We start from the raw sequence: 6000 nt of genomic DNA on the forward strand, positions 1-6000 counted from the left end.
ACTCTTTGCAACCCCATGTATCCTGCCAGGCTCCTCTGTCCATGGGATTCTCTAGGCAAGAATACTGGAGTGGGTTTTCATTCCCTTTTCCAGAGGATCTTCCCTGGGTCAGGTTCGACCCAGGGATTGAACCTGAGTCTACTGCATTGCAGTCAGATTCTTGACTGTCTGAGCCACCACGTAGGTGGTAAGCATATCCCACCGATGGTTAGGATGTTTTCAAGGCACTCCCATCATCCTGCTGTGATTTTCACCCATACCACCATACATGGCGAGGGGGGAAAGGTTCAGCTCAGCCTGGCCCCCTCTGGGCTCTGCAGCTGCCCTCCCGTCAATGGATGGGCACTGTAATGGTCAGTACTTCCACAGGCCTCCTTACTGGTTTGCTTCTGTTAAGGGAACGGGAAGGAAAATGAAACCTGAGGTAAGCTCCTTGTCCAAGAAGAAACTTCGCTTTGAAGGAAATGGCTTTGCATGGGTTAAGACAGGCAAGGGAGTGCGGCTTCTTAAACAAATCCAGGGAAATGAATGCCCAGACTCATAAAAAAAAAATAGAAAAGATTTCATCATACTAGGCTGACCTCAAATTCGGTAGCTTACATTTCTTTTTTAAAAAAGCAGAATCAATAGTGGAATAGTCTAGAAGCCTAAACTTCTAGCTCACCTATTTTCAGAGCTGTCACAGAGAGAGCTCTATTTTCTGTGTGTGTGGACACATGGGCATGCGCCTTTGTGCACACACTCTGAGGTGGAAGAGCTGAGATTTGGGGACAATGTTAGCAAAAAAACCCACAAAACTAGTGAAGACAACAAAGCCTGCTTCAATCATGGTCTTTGTAAAGAAAATACTTAATTCTCCCCTTGCCACAATCACTCAGTGGGACATTTTGACATCCACTCCAGGAGAGGTCAGTTTGGACTAGGTCAGTCTTTAGTAGAGCTGGGCGACATTCGAGGAATGGTTGCTGGATGCTTCTCCTGCAAAAAGCCTCCAAGAATCAGTCTCTCAAGTACATTGAACTGATTCTTTTACCAGGGAGACAAGTGCCTTCCCCACTCCCCGCCACCTCCACCCCAGCCACATTGAGCATGCTCTGTGTTTAAACAGCCAGCAAGGGCACCGCTGTGGAATCTGTTGTAACATCGGCTGAATTAACTGGAGAAATGAGCCAACAGGCAGCCCGCTGCCGAGACTCAACTAACACAGGTGGGCCGTGGGACCCCGGGTTAGCAAAATCCCATGCCTCTTCCAGATTCACACTTGGTTTCCCAACTCTGGGTGAATGCTAAGTACTGTGCTCACCTAGCAGAAGGACTTCTGCCTTATCTCAGGATTAGAAGAAACAGACAGACCCCATACCCCCTGATTGTCTCAGTACCATCTTCTATTCACATCTGTTTTCTTCTCTGTCTCTGAGAAATAGAAAAAGGAAGAGACTCTGAAATGACAAGGGAAGAGAGGACAGGGCAAGCTAAGCTGTCAGAGACAAAGGCGTATACACCTAAACCCCATCTGAGGTTGCCTTGTAGATGGCAGGGGTGGAGGGACTCTGTGACACTTGGGTAGGGAAGTTGAAATTTTGGGACACTCAACAGATGTAGGAAGAGTTGATCCTATAGTCATAAATTGTGTGCTCAGTCATTCAGTCATGCCTGACTCTTAAGGCAAGAATAATGGAGAGGGTTGCCATTTCCTACTCCGGAGGATCTTCCCGACCTAAGGATTGAACCCATGTCTCTGGTGTCTCCTGCATTGGCAGGAGGATTCTTTACTACAGGGCCCCCAAGGGAGCTTGTAGTCATAAATTGCTATGCTTAGTTGCTCAGTCATGTCCAACTCTTTGCAACCCCGTGGACTGTAGCCTGCTATGCTCTTCTGTCCATGGGTATTCTCCAGGCAAGAATACTGGAGTGGGTTGCCATGCCGTTCTCTCGGGGATCTTCCTGACCCAGGAATCAAACTGGGTTTCCTGCATTACAGGTGAATTCTTTACCAGCTGAGCTACCAGGGAAGCCCAGTCATAAATTAACAAGCTTCAGAAAGGCTGTTTGGAAGGAGTGGTGATATTAATACACATTTAAGAGAAGTCACAACGTTCATCCAGAAAATCATGAATTTATTTTACCATTATCTAGTGGAGTAAAACATGAAGATCTCTTTGTTAATTGAGACTTTTTAACTTTCTAGGGAGACTAGAAAGTTAAAAAGTCTCCATTTTAACAGCCTAGGGAAGGTTGCCCTAGGCATTAACCACCTACTCAGAGGTGAAGAGAGGAAAGAGAGAGTGAGTAGAAGGTGGTAAAGGGCCAGGCCAGGTCTGGATGTGGTTGATGTTGCTTTTGCCCATGTTCCAGTGGCCAGAACTCAATCAGAAGGCTCTGCCTGCAAGCATTTGGAGACTGCTGGGTTGTCACTTTGCAGCTGCAATGCCCGCTGTGGAAGGGAAGCAGGACTCTAGTGAATAGCCAGCATTTCTGTCACATAAAAAGAAGGCTGGGGTGACTCCCAACCCTGCCTGTGTATCAGCATCACGTGTGGAGCTTTAAAAAATGCACGTGTCTGGGACCCAGCCCCAGAGATTCTGATTGGGTAGGTCTGCATGGATGCCCAGGAATATCTGTATTTTTTAAAGGCACAGATGATGTTGAAGGTCTCTTGTTAACTCTGGAGCATTATGTCTGGCATTGCCTCTCAACAGTTTTTAAAACCGTTTCTCTGATTTCTCAGTGTGAACAATGCTAACTGGCTTCAATTGTGTATGTGTGGGTAAAGTAGTTTTCACCATAATAAATCCCAAGTAGGACTAAAAGTCAATACTTTTGTACAGGTTTTCAGTAGTAGAGTCTATATAATGATTAGTAATATATAATGTTGTTAATTTTGCCTCAATATTTGACACAATGATGCAAGTATGTATAATTGATGATACATTGATTTCTGAGAAGCTCACAGTTGTTCTCAATGCCATAAAATCATTGTTCAGAAAGCTATTCTTTTTGGAGTGATTTGAAAAACATTTTTCCCCAGTGCTCCCCTTCTGAAATTTCAGAGAGTAGTAGATGCAAGCATCTGCTGGGGTAATGTTGTTGCTGCAGATGGAAAATCTAGGATGGAACAGAGACCAGGAAGCGGTTAGAAGGAACTAGGAGGAGGGAGGAGGGCTGACATGGACAGGTGAATGTAATAATCATCACCAAAGAAAGCAAGTGGCAGCGTGCTGTAAATAGAATGATCCCCTCCTCCCGTCCTCTCTTCCTTTTTTTATTGAAGTATAATTGGCATATAACATTATATTAGTTTTAGGTGCACAACAAAATGATTCAATATTTGTATATGTTGTACGGATGCGTGTGTGCTAAGTCGCTTCAGTCGTGTCTGATTCTTTCTGACCCTATGGACTATAGCCTGCCAGGCTCCTCTGTCCATGGGATTCTTGACCCAAGGACTGAACCCATGTCTCTTGTGTCTCCTGCATTGGCAGGAGGATTCTTTACGATGGTGCCACCAAAGAAGCTTATAGTCATGTTTCTGTGCTTAGTTGCTCAGTCGTGTCTGACTCTTTGCAACCCCATGGACTGTAGTCCGCCAGGCTCCTCTGTCCATGGGGGTTCTCCAGGCAAGAATACTGGAGTGGGTTGCCATGCCCTCCTCCAGGGGATCTTCCCGACCCAGGGATCGAACCTGGGTCTCCCACATTGCAGGTGGATTCTTTACTGACTGAGTCACCAGGGAAGCCGTATGTTGTATGTGCTACAGGAAATAAGAATAAAAACTAGAACTTCACAATTTCCACCTTCAAATGTAACTATTAAATATTAAATAGTTACTATTAACTGTTAAAATATTTACCAGAGAATATTTACTCTATTGAAAATATAACTAAACACTAATGTTATATATTAAAAGGCCATCTTCATAGATTAGAATGAATTATTCTTTTCCTATTTTATTTCACTGAATTCTGTGTGTGTGTTATGTCCTACTTTATGCCTATATATATTTTTTATGTTTATATTTTGTATGTTTATATTTATTTATATTTATACAGGTTCTGTATTTATTAGCTAGTGAGCTCTTAAAGGATAAGGCTAGTATAATATTATGTTCATTGTCATCATTTTTACAGTACGTTACACAAATAAGCACTCAAATGTTTATTACAGTGACTGGAAATCATTTGAGTCATTGAACTTACTCAGTGCCTATTATGTTCTAGAGAGTAAGCGATGAACAATATAAAAATCCCTGTCCTGAGAGCTTACAGTTTAGTGGGAGGAAGACAAACAGTAAACAAATGAATAAAGTATAGAGTTTGTCAGCTGGTGATATGTGCTCTGGAGAAAAAGAAAACAGGAGAGTGGGACAGAGTATTAAAATTTGAGTAAAGAGCAGAAGTGAGAGGGCAGGCCGCGTCTACATCTGGGGGTAGAGCATTGTGTGGGAGGTGAGAGCAAGCACCACCCTTGCTCTGGCCCTGGGGTGCACACAAGCTGGCCCTGGGGTGTACACAGAACAGCAGGCGGCCAGTGTGGTGGACAGAGTGAGCAATCAGGCAAGTGCAAGAAAAGGCCAAGTTGTGGGGTCTTCTAGGCTAAGAACCTCGAGGTTGACTCTGAGATAATCAGAAGTCTTCAGATGAAGGGGTCATTTGCTTATACTGAAGAAATTCAGTCTGGCTTTTGAGTTTGTATTAAGCTATTGGAGGACAAGGGTGGAAACAGGGAGCACAGTTAAGAGATGAGAGTAAGAATCCAAGTGGCAGATGGTGGTGGCTTGGCCCAGGACCTCAGCTGTGGGATTTCATAAGCAGGGGTTAAATTCTGGATGTATTTTCACGAAGAGTTACGGGGGGTGAGTGGAAGAGAGGCATCAAGGATGGCTCCAAGAGATTTGTAGGGAAGTGGGAAGATGGAGTTACTTACGGTAACTGAGGGGAGAAGGCTGAGGGCATGGGTTTGGAAAATAAACCAGCAGCTCTGTTGTGAACACACTTACCGTGCTCAGATGCATGTTAGATATCTAAGTGGAAATGCAAATATGATGTTAAATATGAACGTGAGTTCAGGAGAGTGATCCAGGTTGGGGATGTAAATGAGGGTGTTTTCAATCTACTGGCAGTATTTGCAACACTGAACCTGACTGAGCTCACAGGTGAGCGAGTGTAGACAGAGAACCCCAAGGGACTCCAAAGTTACAGCATGAGAAAGATGAGGAAATAGAGAAGGCTGGTGCCAGCCATTGCCAGAAGAAGGTATTTCAAGGAGAAGGGAATGATCAACCCTGTCACACGCTGCTAGGAGGTCAGGTAGGAAGACAGGGTAAAAGCTGAGACTGGCCCTTGGATTTAGCAATTAAAAGTTTAACGGGGACTTGACAAGAGCCAGTGGGGAAGCCAGATTGGAATGGGTTCAGGAGACAGTAGGAGGCGAGGAACTGGAGCCACTGGCAGAGAAGGAAGGAGGAATGGGGAGGTAGCTGAAGGAGGAGTGAAATCAAGAGGCTTAAAAGTGCCTTCCCCACCTGCCCCTGGCTCCGCCCAGTGAATGGAGAAGGAGCCTGTTTGTGGGTGATGGACATGATCAAGTACAGGAACAATTAGATGTCTCAGGAGAGGTAAGGGAGGATGGGCATGAGGGGACAGGGAGGGTTTGGCCCTTGGTAAGAGCTGGGTAACCTTTCCATCCGGGGAGACAGGAGGGCCAGGGACAGGGAAGGCAGAATAGGAGACTGCAGATGCTGGTAGAGAAGTCATTGTGGGGGCGAAAATTAATTACCTAGCAGGATAATAGATGAGTTCTTTCCAAAATATGTATTATTACATAGATTTGCAAGATATTAAAAGAAACAATTCATGCTGACATATGGGCTTCTGTGAGTAATGCAGTGAGAGCAGTTTTAAAGCTTTCTCTGGAAGCCTCTCTGGGAGAAAGCAATGGCAACCCACTCCAGTACTCTTGCCTGGAAAATCCCATGGACGGAGGAGCCTGGTAGGCTGCAGT

The sequence above is a fragment of the Odocoileus virginianus genome, chromosome 6 (assembly GCF_023699985.2).
Source record: "Odocoileus virginianus isolate 20LAN1187 ecotype Illinois chromosome 6, Ovbor_1.2, whole genome shotgun sequence".
NCBI lineage: Eukaryota > Metazoa > Chordata > Mammalia > Artiodactyla > Cervidae > Odocoileus > Odocoileus virginianus.